Genomic DNA, 14749 nt, shown 5'->3' on the forward strand with positions numbered 1-14749 from the left:
GCTATCAAACTTCCCTTAAAAAAAACTAAGACAGCTCTTGTGGATATTGCGACAGCATTCTCTAGAAACATTAATCCCAGTTTCCCTATTCCACCTTACAGTTACTTCTCGTAGTGTATTTCTTCTTCCCGATTTACATATTCCAATCAAATGCCTTACACTTCTTTGAGAAATAACCTTTGGACGGCAGTTTCACCATATCTCTTAATTATATTAAACACAGTAGTTTTTGCTATAGTTAATTCAATGGAAATTTTACGCATTATTTTTCCTTTATGGTACTCATGGATAATAATTTCTCGTACTTTTGGATCAGTAGGTTTTTCGGGTGCCATTTTTGTATTTTACTTGTAATAGAACTGACGTTTGTTAATTATTGATACATAAATGACGTTTGACAATTATTGTTGACGGCACATTACTTATTCGTATGTTTCATTTCAAAACGTCCTTCGCGTCAGACTAATAAAACTTAAGAAACATGAGGAAAAGCAAAATATATTCCAACATTAGCATTTTTTACTTATTAAAATATTAATGAAATAGTAATCAACATAAAATATATAATTAAACCGAGAAACTAGCCGAAACCGAAAGAATTTAAAAAAATTAGAATAAATTTCGGTAAATTGGCATCTTATTTCCAGAAAAAAACCCTTATTCCAACATATTAGGGCTCGTAGCCTATTAATAGAAAAGTATTTTTTTTTTTATATTTGAAATAAAAAATATAAAGATTTTTGTATTTTATACACATTTCACATGCAACTTTTAATGTTTGTTTATTTCTATGATCCCCTATTCTACGTTTATGATAACAGCTCTCTGGTGATATGATTTTACAAAACTATCAGTATTTATACTTGTGAAAAGATCGGCTTTAATCGCCTTTTTTATTTTTAATCCAAAATCCAACACAAATAACCTAAATTAACAATATTATATGTGTTAATCTATAGCTGAAAATTTACTCTTTTGAAAATGTAAACTTAACGAAGGATTGCTAAATATTTTTGTGAACAAAACACGACCTTGCCCCTGTGCACATGTTGAACTCAAATAAAGTTGTTCAGTATCTTTCAGTACTGCGGTAGCAACCACAGTCTAACAAATCTATATAGTTTGGTAGCAACGGACGATGGACGACGGGATGGTCCTACCCAACACGCGTACTTAAATGTATCGCGATACACGTTCCGGTTGTAAAGGCGCGTACAGACTTGCACACGCATGCGGTGAGACGCTTCGCATATCCGTGCGCACTCAAGCCATTCACGCTCAGAGCATTTGTAGAAATTAAAAATCTTCGCATATGCATGAGTGCTCAAGTCGCTCCATCCATTTGTGAAAAAATGTCCGAAGAGTTGTTTATGGTTAGTGCTGCGTTTGTGGTTATTAGGAGTCTATTAAAAAAGAAAAAACAAAAGAAAGATAGACGATGGTGGATGACGCATTTATTGAAAAGAAGTACTCTACAAATGAGATCCGATTTACTTTCAGATTTGGCTTTAGTACCTAATACCGGACAATTTCCAAACTTTACACGTATGTCGGTAGGAGACTTTGAACATCTTTTTAAGTAATAATTTTTTTTTGTTATAAGGAAATTTAAAAAGAGTTTTTCTATGATCAGTTGTGTATATCTGATAAGATATTATAATATTATGATTTTTTGCTAAATGACTACTATTAAGGCGGGAAAAAAGTAATATAAAAGGTCAAAACATAGTGTTAATTGAAATAAGTACGCCATCACTTCCAAAATGATTTTCCCATTTTTTTTCATTTTCATCAAATATAAAAAAATAAATTTGTTTATTTTTGTTTAAAATCATATATTACGTTCCTACCAAATAATTTATAGTGACAAAACCGAAATACAAATATTTATAAACACAGTATGTGAATAAAATCATAATTTCTGATATCTTCATGTATTTTTTTGAAAATCAATCAAGAGGCATTTCCTAATAACTTTTTTCGATATTCTCCCAGCCTTATTTTTACATTTTATATATCTTTTTTCAAATTTCCCGCCATATTAGAAGTCACTTAACAGCTCAAAATGTCTTATAGGTTCTCAGATATTCACAACTGATGCACCACCTTTTTTGACCACCCTGTATATTTGTTTAAAGACTATGTAATATGGATACGACCTTAAAGTTCAGCCCTCGTTGTTAATTTATCTTTGAATAATTTTGAGAAAAAATTTAATACATGAACCCAAAAATCATTGATTATTTTCATTTCAGTGACTAGCCGGCTAGTCAATGAAGAAGTCAATCTAGAAACAGATATGAATAAAATTGAGTTAATCGCCACAAGTCTTGCGAATGGAGGAAAAACCCGTCTAAATTGAGCGCGAACGGATCCGTATGTTTCTTTGATGCGCGTCAGAAAACCGACACTACTCTGGCTCACGAGATGCGTGCTCAAGTCATTCGCGAGAGGCAACGCATACGGCGAGAGGCTACGAAAGCGCCGTCCACATTTGCACATGTATGTCTATGCGTAGCAGCTGCTCACGGCATGCGTGTGCAAGTCTGTACGCACCTTAACACGCGTTTTTAGTCACTTTGGCCTAAATTATTACATTAAAGATCTTGTTTTAGCACAGTTTACAATTCGCCAAATGATTTTTTAGACATTTTGTAATAATTGAAAAGCTTTTCATTATACTGCCGAATATTAGTAGTAAAAATTTGTCGATTTTTTTGGCATGATGATGGATGCCTTGAATGGTTACTTTATATTCGGTCTCGCAAAAGATCTTCTGCTTCAAGATCACAAAAAATTTTTAGCAATGAAGTTCTTGAATGAGCTTCTATGAAAGTCTCGAAGCAATTAAATTTTGAATTTTTTTTAGAGCATATGCGTTTGCAACGCAGTGTGTATCGCGTATATCTATACCATGCAGTAAAAATGGATGCGCTTTTTTCAGTTTGAACTTTCTAGAAAAGTAAATAAGTAAATTCTTCCAAATAGTTGCACATGTTTGAATTCTAACTCACACAGTTACAGAAAGGTTAATTTAATGAAGGTTTAATTATTTTTTTGAACAGTTGAAAAATATTGAATTCTTCTTTGATTTTTTCAGCCAGTTAAAGAAAGTCTCCTAAATTCTACTTTGGTTCTTTTCCAGAAGTTTAAAAGGAATTCTAAATTCTTCTTAAATTTCTTCCAACCAGCTTAAAAACTTTCAAAAAATTTGAACTATTCTTTGATTTTTTCAGCGATGCAACTGAAGAAGTTGTTTCTTTTTGATTCTTTTTTGGATGTTTAAAAGCCTGAAATTCTTGTTTAATTTTCTACGTACAGATTAAGAATTCTGAATTATTCTTAAATTTCTTTCTTCTAAGGATGTTCGAATTCTTCTTTGATTTCTTCCAGGAAAGTAGATAAGTTTGAATTTCGCTAGCCAATATTAAATAGATAATTGATTAGGATAATTAGGTAAAAATTAGCCTTATTCGCCTGAATGTCTTTGAATGCCTTATTTAGTCCAAATTTATCTTGTATCCAACAAATTTTATAAGCACTTTCTTTTCACAGACTGTATTATCCCTGAACCTTTAAGGGAGCCTTTTATTCTATTTAAGCAATAATTTGTCCTTTACACGACACTATTTATCTCGGGGCACAAGGACCGTATTAAAGTAAAAGAGGCCCGGCAAACGAGGAATCATAACGGGATCGGTGCTTCCCCAGGAGTCGCAGTTAGTGCGTCCGTCAATTGTCGGGAACCGGAAGTCGCATTGTGCGCCCAATACCGGAAACGGCCTTTGCACGAGCCACCCGGACCGAGGAAGGCAAAAATGCTATGGGGATCTTTTTAAGAAGAAGGGTCGCGCAATAAATATTCTTATAGTATGAATGCACAATATATGTATAAAGAAGAGTATCACATAATGGGTAATTTTTACTGTATTGGCAAGACAAGCTTAATATCTGGAAAGCATGGTCCAAAGTGAAAAAGGTGATAATGGAAATAAATGAGATGATGAGGGACAAAGATACATGAGAATTTATTTAGAAAATGATTTAAAAATTGCTTAGTTAAAGGGTTGAAAACTAACAATTTTAGCACTTCACACTATGAAATTTGTCAAATCATTCTCTTAGGGATGTGCAATAAAACCCGCACCCCTCATGAACTACAAGCAAAAGTAAATATTTTCCCATAACGCATTACCATTAACGTGTTTAGTCACAGACCCTCGACAAGAGAGAAAGCACGGGATTGAACAAATTAAGGCGTATCTGTTTTTATTAACATCTCTAAATCGTTTTAGTTGCGGACAATGGCTGTTGTTATGGTTGGGGTGTGCCACCATTTGATACGGAACACTTTTATAAGATAGATTTCGAGGAGCTTTTCAAATTGGCTGGATTTGATGGGAAGTTCCATGACGAATCTGATGAAGTATGATAACATTATTTTATTGTAAAGATCAGCAGTTAAAATTTGTTTGGTTATATTAATATAATGCTATTCTAATAAAACTACCGAAATTATTATCAAAAAAAAAATGAAAAAAGGATATCTCTCTTGAAAACACTTTTTTGTAGTTATCATCGAGCTTCGTTTGTAATCTGACCTCAAAAACCTGATGTCCATTTTCACTGCTAATTTTGATTCCAGTTTCAATTAATTTCAGTTTCTAGTTATTTTAATTCACTTTCAATTTTAGGTAAAGAGTACCTAGTTTGGGTTAGGTTAGGTTTGTTGTGAGTGGGGTACCTTGTGTCCCTCCACTGCGACCGTAGGTCTATTGTGGCTCACTCCTAGGTGTTTATACTTCCCCAATCGACTCCGCCCTCTTCAATAATTTGATAATTTGACTGGAAGCCACTTATTTTGGGAAAGTACAATTTACAATTTCAAAAACATAAAGCCTTAAATATTATATGACCTCAAATTCAACCTAAACCATAAACTATATACACACACAGTTTTGCTCGAACGTTGACCTTTGCTCTGCCTTCAGATAAGCATGAAATGATTTTTTCAGTTTAGTCAGCAGTTCGGTTCTTTGATAATCCTTTAAGACTATTTAGCAGATATAATATATAATGACAGGAAATAGTAATAATCTGAGCTTGATAGAAATTTTGAGTGTAATTTGTGTAAAGAAAATTAAAAAAGCAACCAGAAAAGAAAGTAAGAAGTTGTTCTACATAGACAAAAAGTTGGTTAAGTAAACTTTCCACCTAATATCATATTAATTTATTGGAAGAATTGAGATTTGAGCCTAATGATTTTTGAAATTATTTGCAGATAAAAGAAGATACCTATGTTCTAATTCATTAGCGCTCATGATAGATCAACTGTGATCAACTTTTCAAATTCTACAAATAAATAGCTGATAGTTGCCAAGGATTTTTCACTAAATGAAATTTTCCATGCTATTTAGGAGCATTTGATGGCAAGCACATTAAAATACCATGTCCTCCAAAAAAATTAGAATACTGATCTTTACGAAAGAAGAAAAACCGATGCATTATTACTACCACCGACTAAATCCTTTAATAAGTCTAAATTTGTCTGAAGAACTAACTTTTGTTTTTGCTGTCCTTCTAACAACGATTTTTATTTTTAATACTTTTTAGATAAAACTTAAGAATCCAATACATTGGTAGAGATTTCAGTTTGATGATTCTATTCAAAACATACTAGAAAAAGAACATGCTTTTGGTATTTTAAGCATATACAAGCAATTCATTCGTGAAAATGTTTCTTTCTATTTTAATACTGAAGTGTAAACCACGTGGTAAGAAGATTGTATAGTTCGTCAAATAAATCGAATGACACTACTTGCAAAGAAAAAATTTCCTTTTATCAAAATAACAAAGCTTTAAATTTCCCCAATTCACTAAATTTTAATCTTATGGATGAGACTACTTTAAAAGATATTATAGCATCAATTGGTACTAATTCAGCAGGCCATGATGGATTAGCAATAAAAGATGTTGTTGCTTGTTTTCCATTCTGTAGCAAACCGCTCCTCAATATTATTAATTCCTGTATCTTAGAAAATCAATTTCCAGACTTGTGGAAAAACATTAAACTTCAAAATCATTAAACCAGTTGCAAAAGCCTCAAACCCTAAAGAAGCTAAAGATCTACGCCCTATTAGTATTTTACCTGTTTTGTCTAAGGTTCTAGAGAGACACATATATAATCAAATTACTGCATTTTCAAATTCCTATAAAATTATACCTGAATGTCAACCCGGGTTTAGGAAACATTTTAGTACAACTACTTGTCTGGAAAGTTTTATGAATGATATCAGGCCTTATGAAGGACAAAAACAAGTAACAGCTGTATGTTTGCTGGATTTTAGTAAGGCATTTGACACTCTAAATCATGATATGCTGCTAGCTAAATTAAATTTCTTCGGTTTTTCTAATACTTCTATTGCCTTACTAAGATCCTACCTGACCAGCAGGTTTCAATGCGTGGAGATTGATTCTTACCCCTTATACTCAAAATCTGAATTTATTCCTGTTACCACTGGGGTACCTCAGGGATCTCTATTGGACCCTTATTATTCTCATTATACGTTGCTGATATGAAAAATATTATATTTTATTCAAAACTACAACAATACGCAGATGATTCTTAGATTTATACATCGTTCTCATTAAACTCCTTAGGACACTCACAAACACAATTTAATTCCGACTTAAATAATTTACATATATATGCTAAGGCTCATAATTTGAAACTAAACCCTTCAAAATCGTGTCTCTTATTTCTAAGATCCAATAGAAATAACATAGAACATGTTTTTCAAGACTTTGTGGTTAAAATAGAGAATACAGTAGTACCGGTGGTAAATGAAGCAAAGAATTTGGGTATTATTTTTGATAATACTTTGTCTTTTTCAGCCCACATAAACAAAAAAATTGCCACTGCTTATATGCGGTTAAAATATTTAAATAATCTAAAGCGTCACTTACCGAGTAAAACTAAGTAGTTTTTGTGTAACTCTTTAATATTATCATTGTTTGATTATAGTGATGTAATCTACAATAATGCAAATACTCCCCGAAGTTTCATCTTCTATTCAAAAAGTGCAAAATTTCTGTATGCGTTTTTCCTTAAATATTTGCTTAAATTTTTTACCCCATATCTTAATAATCATTTTATTATTTTAATGTCAAATAGACGCAATTATCCCATGTACTCTTTCATATACAGAATTTTAAAGTCGGGAAACCCACCATATCTAAGAAAACTTTTCAATGTACATGAACACAATCATAATAAGTTTAATATTTTTAGGGTTCCTCAGCATACAACAGCAGCTTTTCAAAAATCATTTAGTTACGTTGCAGTTATCTTATTCAAAACTAAAAAAATCATTTGGCTCTTAAAATAATTAAAAATCTTATTATCTTTAATTTCAGATACAAATGTGATCTGCGATTTCTCATATTCCGACCGACATTATCACTTATCCTGACAGCAAAACAATCCACCAACTACCACCACCACAGATCGCGGCGGCGGCATGGCATCAGGGCAGGATGAGCACCCCCAGGATAGCTATGGGGTCAGAGAAGGGCGGGGAGGAGAGCGCAGGAGGGTAAAGGGAGGCTGCGGGGGGCCGGACCGGGCCCGCCCCGAAGGAACAGCCACTTGCGATATCGTTTCCTGCCATTCCTGTTGGCGGCGCGCCGTATTCCACAGGACCAGAACTACATTTCCTGACATTTTCCTGCCCGATCTGTCAAAAGGACAATCCTGTGAACTCGCGACAATTACCTCGACGAGTTTGCTGGCCGGCCGATGGTCTCTATATATATATTTTCGCGGAAAGAAGCCCGTTTTGAGCGCGAAATTTGGAACGGAATGAACGTTTTGAGGAAGTTCACGTCGTTTTAAGGCGGGAATCTTGATGTACTTTGTTGGTTTTTTTAACGGGTATTTACACGAATTTTCTTGTGAACGAAATTTTTTTTTTTGACTTTGTATCGTCTTTTGTGTGGAGGTGACTGTAGTTCGGGAAGCTCCGTTTTATGAATGAAAATACTATTCTCGTGATATTGTGCCAAAAAATGAACTTTTAATCCAGATTTGGTAAGAAACAAATGAAGCTCATTATCTTAAATTTAAAATATAAAGACAGTGTTTTTTAATATAATATTGTCAATTAGGAGAAATTGAAATTTTTTCTCCCTTTCAGTACCTGGAATCTATTTTAAATAATAAAAAGAATATATTTTTAAAAGTGTCTCATAATCTACATAAACTATATCTAAATAAATAAAAAATAATGTCAAATCTCACTCAAAGTGCCTTAGGCATCTTAACCAACCCATCTGACTAAACTGAGCGTTCAAATAACCGAACGCCCAGAATGCTTTATTTTTTTTTAATCTTAAAAACAAATTTTTAAATCAATACAAGCAACAACCCAAAGTTTTTTTCAATCAATAAAATGGTTTCAACAATCAAAAAACTCAATATTTCTATTTGAAATTAGATAAGACATAAGTATAATATCCAAAACAACGTAAAAATCAGCATTTTATAATTCAAAATTGCCCCCCGGAACGGCGTTCCCAATATAATGATAAAAATAATAATAATAAGAATAAACGACTTAATTTCCCGAAATCATTTACAGTCTAATAGATAAAAGAAAAAAAAAGAAAATTTCTTACATTTGCAGGAAACTAGAAGGAGTAGTTCACCTAGGATGGTGCTTTTCCACTATATCCTTGTTTCTATGAAAACACAATAAGAATAATTATTATTTTTAACTACAACTAACTTACAAACTACCTTACCTAGTTCTTATTTTATCCACAAATATAAATTTACAATTTTATTTTTTTTGATATTTTTTTAATTTTATTAGTTATTAATAGTTTTTTTACCGTTGTGTGATCGCATGGTTGGTACTGTTCCTTATGCTTTTTAAATGTCGCTTTAGCTTTGTATATCATATATGTTTTACTGAGTAGAATAATGAGTGAGATAAAAATAAAACAAGAAGAAGGGTATATATTGTAGACCATTTGATTTGTAAACTTTTCATGTTAATGGGACGTTGGGTATTTATATTAACGTTGGTTTGCTGGTTTTCGAAGACTTTTTGTGGAAAAAATATATTTTAGTCAATTTTTTAATTTTTATCATAATTTAAAGAAATATAAACCTCAAAAGAGAGCGAATAACAGGAAAGGTTTATTTATCTACACATTTTAACATCTTAAGAAATAGCAGATGCATTTAGTCTTAGTTAGGCACATATATTGAAACGTTGAGACCTTAAGCCTTAAGAAATGATACTAGCTTCCGTTTAAGTTTGACTTTCACAGATGAAACTTCGAAAGCTAATTTTAATTAATTTATTAATATTTTTAAAATTTTACAATGAGTAGGAAAAATATAGTCGCCTTCGCTCTTATCGTGCGGGTTCAAGGGTCACCACGTAATATGAATCAAATTGAAAAATCAGTGGCTGCCAAAATGTTATTTCCTTGAGAGTTTGACAATACATTGAACGCCGTCATGTGACATATAAAAGCCGCGTATACACCTTAGATCATAATTATTAACTGACGTGATGCCTTTAACGCCGTAAAAATGTATGCGGAATACTACGTATCCGAGATTCGACATGTAAAACATACGTTGGTTATTTCCTTTCATGACGTGAAAAAGCCCATAAGTATAAAGCCCGTTGGGTATACGCCTCATCGGTATATGCCTAGAATCCCCGATATTCTGCTAAGTTGCCAAACATAATAATTACTTTTCTTTTTTGAAAAATTGTCCGAAATAGACGGAATTCTCAATAACAATTTTTCTTTACGCAATAATATCTAAATCTAAGCATTTTATATTTTTTTATGAGAGCAAAAATGCCTCCCTAGCCTTTCATTAAAATTGTACATATTTCATTTAAAAATGGTTGTTACCTATATTTTTGAGAAATTAGTATACGATTTAGCATGACCCTATGTATGTGCATAACATACTAATTTGTCGATTTCAGGGCACAGCATCTAATTTTTAACGATTATTTGATCTTGTCTTCTTCTTTGTTTATGTGTAATTGTGTTTTTTTCTAATAATTATTGGGAAACTATACATTTTGTTATAATGACAAACAATCAGTTAAAAGTCAAAAAAAGATAAAAAATAACTAAAATAAAAAACTGGTGAATGCGGCGGGCATTTCTATCTCCCAGCGCATTCACCAATTCATTTATTTAACTTTGTTTAAAAAGATAAATACGAGGGGAGCTACGACAGTTCTTTAAAATGTCGTTTTCTTATGAATATTTATTTATTTACACATTACAAGGCAAAAAAAGATTAAAACTAACTATTAAAAAAATGGAGAATGCGCCGGGCATATCTATCTCCCAGCGCATTCACCAATTTATTTACTTAGCTTTGTTTAAAAAAAAATATTGTACTTTTTAATCATACCTAAATAATAAACGAAATGCAAAAAGAAAACTAATTATTTTAATAACGAAAAAGAAAATAAGGGATTGCTTAGAATGTACAAGAAGAAGTAGCTAAAGCGCTTAGAATTAGTTTAAGAATGGTGCAAAAGGTTGTATATGAAAACAAGAACAATCTTATTTCCAAGCAGGAAACAAAGTGTAAAAGGAAGAAGCCGAAGACTGAAGATTTAAGTGAATGTGTAAAAATGAAGTAACTAGTAAATTTGACTAAAAAAAGAAACTAATTATGACTATCATTATCACTAACAGAGTCGGAAAACTCTTCATCATTTTCCGAATCTTCTTCAAATGGAGCCATGATCAATGGTTCAACTTGGATATTGAGTACTTTTTCTCTCTTCCACCAGGTTCTAATAATGTTTTCTGTGTGATCCACTGATTTCCGCCAATACTCCTTTGTGATGTGATTCAATGCCTCATTCCAAACAGCTTCAACCTGGTCAGATCTAAGCCCAGCCCATATAAGCTCATATAAGCTCAATGACATTAAACTGACAATGGTATGGTGGCAATCTTAAAACTTCATGGCCATATTCACGTACTATTTCGTCAACAGCATATATTTTTGGTCTTTTCAGCGATTTTTGAAATTGAATTGAAAGAAGTTCGGATTTTAGCATATATGGCAAGGTATTCTGATTTTCTTTTACTAACCATTCATAAATTTCGCTTTTTCTCCAACTTCTATTTGATTGTTGATTTAAAATTCTTGAATGATACGACGCATTGTCTAATAGTATTAAGGAAGGTTCTTGCAAGTTCTGTATTAACTGTTCCTTTAACAACCAACTTTGATTTTTCATTTTGTGTAAATTGTCTTAAAAATCCTATTCGTTGGCTCACAATATTTGGTAGTTCACACAAATATCTTCTATTGCAGTCTTTTTTATAGCGAAAACCTATGCTTTTAATTAATTTTGATAAAGCAGAAAGTCCAATTTCCAAACTGCCGCGTTGCTTTAAAACATCCCTCAGAAATGGCAGCGTTATATTTGTTTTTAGCCTATATAGTTCATAAATCCTATCCCTTACTTCCATTTTTACACAATCACTTAAATCTTCAGTCTTCGGCTTCTTCCTTTTACACTTTTTTTCCTTCTTGGGAATAAGATTATTCTTGTTTTCATATACAACCTTTTGCACCATTCTTAAACTAATTCCAAGCGCTTTAGCTGCTTCTTCTTGTAGATTCTTAGGCAACCCTTTATTTTCTTTTTCGTTCTCGAAGTAATTAATAACATTAAGTACCATTTTTTTGGCTTGAGGATTTAGAAATCCACAAAAAGGCTTTTTCTTTTCCATAATATGAAATTTAAATTATCTTGTGACAAATAATATCATCCGTCAATCGAAACGAGACAGGCATATTCGAAATTTTTTTTTGTTATGAAAGTAATTGTTTTAGAACCACTGACATTTATCATTTTATCTTCTTTTGATACATTAACGCTGCATATATCTGTTTCGTTTATCTGACGCGTTGTAGTTACAAAACGTTGTTGCTCAAATTGAAATGAAACGTAACTACAAAAGTTTGTCGTTGATAATCCGATACACCCGCACGATAAGAGCGATTTTGACTATAGGTTTATATTCTAAATTGTAAATTGCGAACATAATTTGAACAAATAGATAATAAGGTCTTTTTCTTCATTTATCCAGTTTTCCAATGACAGAAGAACTTCACTTATATATACAATGCATTCACCATGAATGAAATAGACTCGTTTAAAATTCAGGTCCTTTTTTCTTCTTTTATTTTTCGAACACGTCGGATGGCTTCGTCGATGATTTTATTAAAAACTTTTACACTCTGTAATAGAAAATACTACGTATCCGAGATTCGACATGTAAAACATACGTTGGTTATTTCCTTTCATGACGTGAAAAAGCCCATAAGTATAAAGCCCGTTGGGTATACGCCTCATCGGTATATGCCTAGAATCCCCGATATTCTGCTAAGTTGCCAAACATAATAATTACTTTTCTTTTTTGAAAAATTGTCCGAAATAGACGGAATTCTCAATAACAATTTTTCTTTACGCAATAATATCTAAATCTAAGCATTTTATATTTTTTTATGAGAGCAAAAATGCCTCCCTAGCCTTTCATTAAAATTGTACATATTTCATTTAAAAATGGTTGTTACCTATATTTTTGAGAAATTAGTATACGATTTAGCATGACCCTATGTATGAGCATAACATACTAATTTGTCGATTTCAGGGCACAGCATCTAATTTTTAACGATTATTTGATCTTGTCTTCTTCTTTGTTTATGTGTGTTTGTGTTTTTTTGTAATAATTATTGGGAAACTATACATTTTGTTATAATGACAAACAATCAGTTAAAAGTCAAAAAAAGATAAAAAATAACTAAAATAAAAAACTGGTGAATGCGGCGGGCATTTCTATCTCCCAGCGCATTCACCAATTCATTTATTTAACTTTGTTTAAAAAGATAAATACGAGGGGAGCTACGACAGTTCTTTAAAATGTCGTTTTCTTATGAATATTTATTTATTTACACATTACAAGGCAAAAAAAGATTAAAACTAACTATTAAAAAAATGGAGAATGCATCGGGCATATCTATCTCCCAGCGCATTCACCAATTTATTTACTTAGCTTTGTTTAAAAAAAAATATTGTACTTTTTAATCATACCTAAATAATAAACGAAATGCAAAAAGAAAACTAATTATTTTAATAACGAAAAAGAAAATAAGGGATTGCTTAGAATGTACAAGAAGAAGTAGCTAAAGTGCTTAGAATTAGTTTAAGAATGGTGCAAAAGGTTGTATATGAAAACAAGAACAATCTTATTTCCAAGCAGGAAACAAAGTGTAAAAGGAAGAAGCCGAAGACTGAAGATTTAAGTGAATGTGTAAAAATGAAGTAACTAGTAAATTTGACTAAAAAAAGAAACTAATTATGACTATCATTATCACTAACAGAGTCGGAAAACTCTTCGTCATTTTCCGAATCTTCTTCAAATGGAGCCATGATCAATGGTTCAACTTGGATATTGAGTACTTTTTCTCTCTTCCACCAGGTTCTAATAATGGTTTCTGTCTGATCCACTGATTTCCGCCAATACTCCTTTGTGATGTGATTCAATGCCTCATTCCAAACAGCTTCAACCTGGTCAGATCTAAGCCCAGCCCATATAAGCTCAATGACATTAAACTGACAATGGTATGGTGGCAATCTTAAAACTTTATGGCCATATTCACGTACTATTTCGTCAACAGCATATATTTTTGGTCTTTTCAGCGATTTTGCAATTGAAAGAAGTTCGGATTTTAGCATATATGGCAAGGTATTCTGATTTTCTTTTACTAACCATTCATAAATTTCGCTTTTTCTCCAACTTCCATTTGATTGTTGATTTAAAATTCTTGAATGATACGACGCATTGTCTAATAGTATTAAGGAAGGTTCTTGCAAGTTCTGTATTAACTGTTCCTTTAACAACCAACTTTGATTTTTCATTTTGTGTAAATTGTCTTAAAAATCCTATTCGTTGGCTCACAATATTTGGTAGTTCACACAAATATCTTCTATTGCAGTCTTTTTTATAGCGAAAACCTATGCTTTTAATTAATTTTGATAAAGCAGAAAGTCCAATTTCCAAACTGCCGCGTTGCTTTAAAACATCCCTCAGAAATGGCAGCGTTATATTTGTTTTTAGCCTATATAGTTCATAAATCCTATCCCTTACTTCCATTTTTACACATTCACTTAAATCTTCAGTCTTCGGCTTCTTCCTTTTACACTTTTTTTCCTTCTTGGGAATAAGATTATTCTTGTTTTCATATACAACCTTTTGCACCATTCTTAAACTAATTCCAAGCGCTTTAGCTGCTTCTTCTTGTAGATTCTTAGGCAACCCTTTATTTTCTTTTTCGTTCTCGAAGTAATTAATAACATTAAGTACCATTTTTTTGGCTTGAGGATTTAGAAATCCACAAAAAGGCTTTTTCTTTTCCATAATATGAAATTTAAATTATCTTGTGACAAATAATATCATCCGTCAATCGAAACGAGACAGGCATGTTTGAAATTTTTTTTTGTTATGAAAGTAATTGTTTTAGAACCACTGACATTTATCATTTTATCTTCTTTTGATACATTAACGCTGCATATATCTGTTTCGTTTATCTGACGCGTTGTAGTTACAAAACGTTGTTGCTCAAATTGAAATGAAACGTAACTACAAAAGTTTGTCGTTGATAATCCGATACACCCGC

General features: G+C 32.1%; 1 protein-coding gene across 1 annotated transcript in view; it reads left to right on the forward strand.

Annotated features, from left to right (window-relative positions):
* The first annotated feature begins 7490 nt into the window (after positions 1–7490).
* Positions 7491–14749, forward strand: part of LOC126749639 (DNA-binding protein D-ETS-3) — a 179338-nt gene continuing 172079 nt past the window's right edge. Inside the window, exon 1 of the mRNA XM_050459462.1 lies at positions 7491–8089. The gene's annotated coding sequence lies outside the window, so the exon portion shown is untranslated. The remainder of the gene's footprint in view (positions 8090–14749) is intronic.

This window comes from Anthonomus grandis, chromosome 1, assembly GCF_022605725.1.
Source record: "Anthonomus grandis grandis chromosome 1, icAntGran1.3, whole genome shotgun sequence".
In the NCBI taxonomy this organism is placed as follows: domain Eukaryota; kingdom Metazoa; phylum Arthropoda; class Insecta; order Coleoptera; family Curculionidae; genus Anthonomus; species Anthonomus grandis.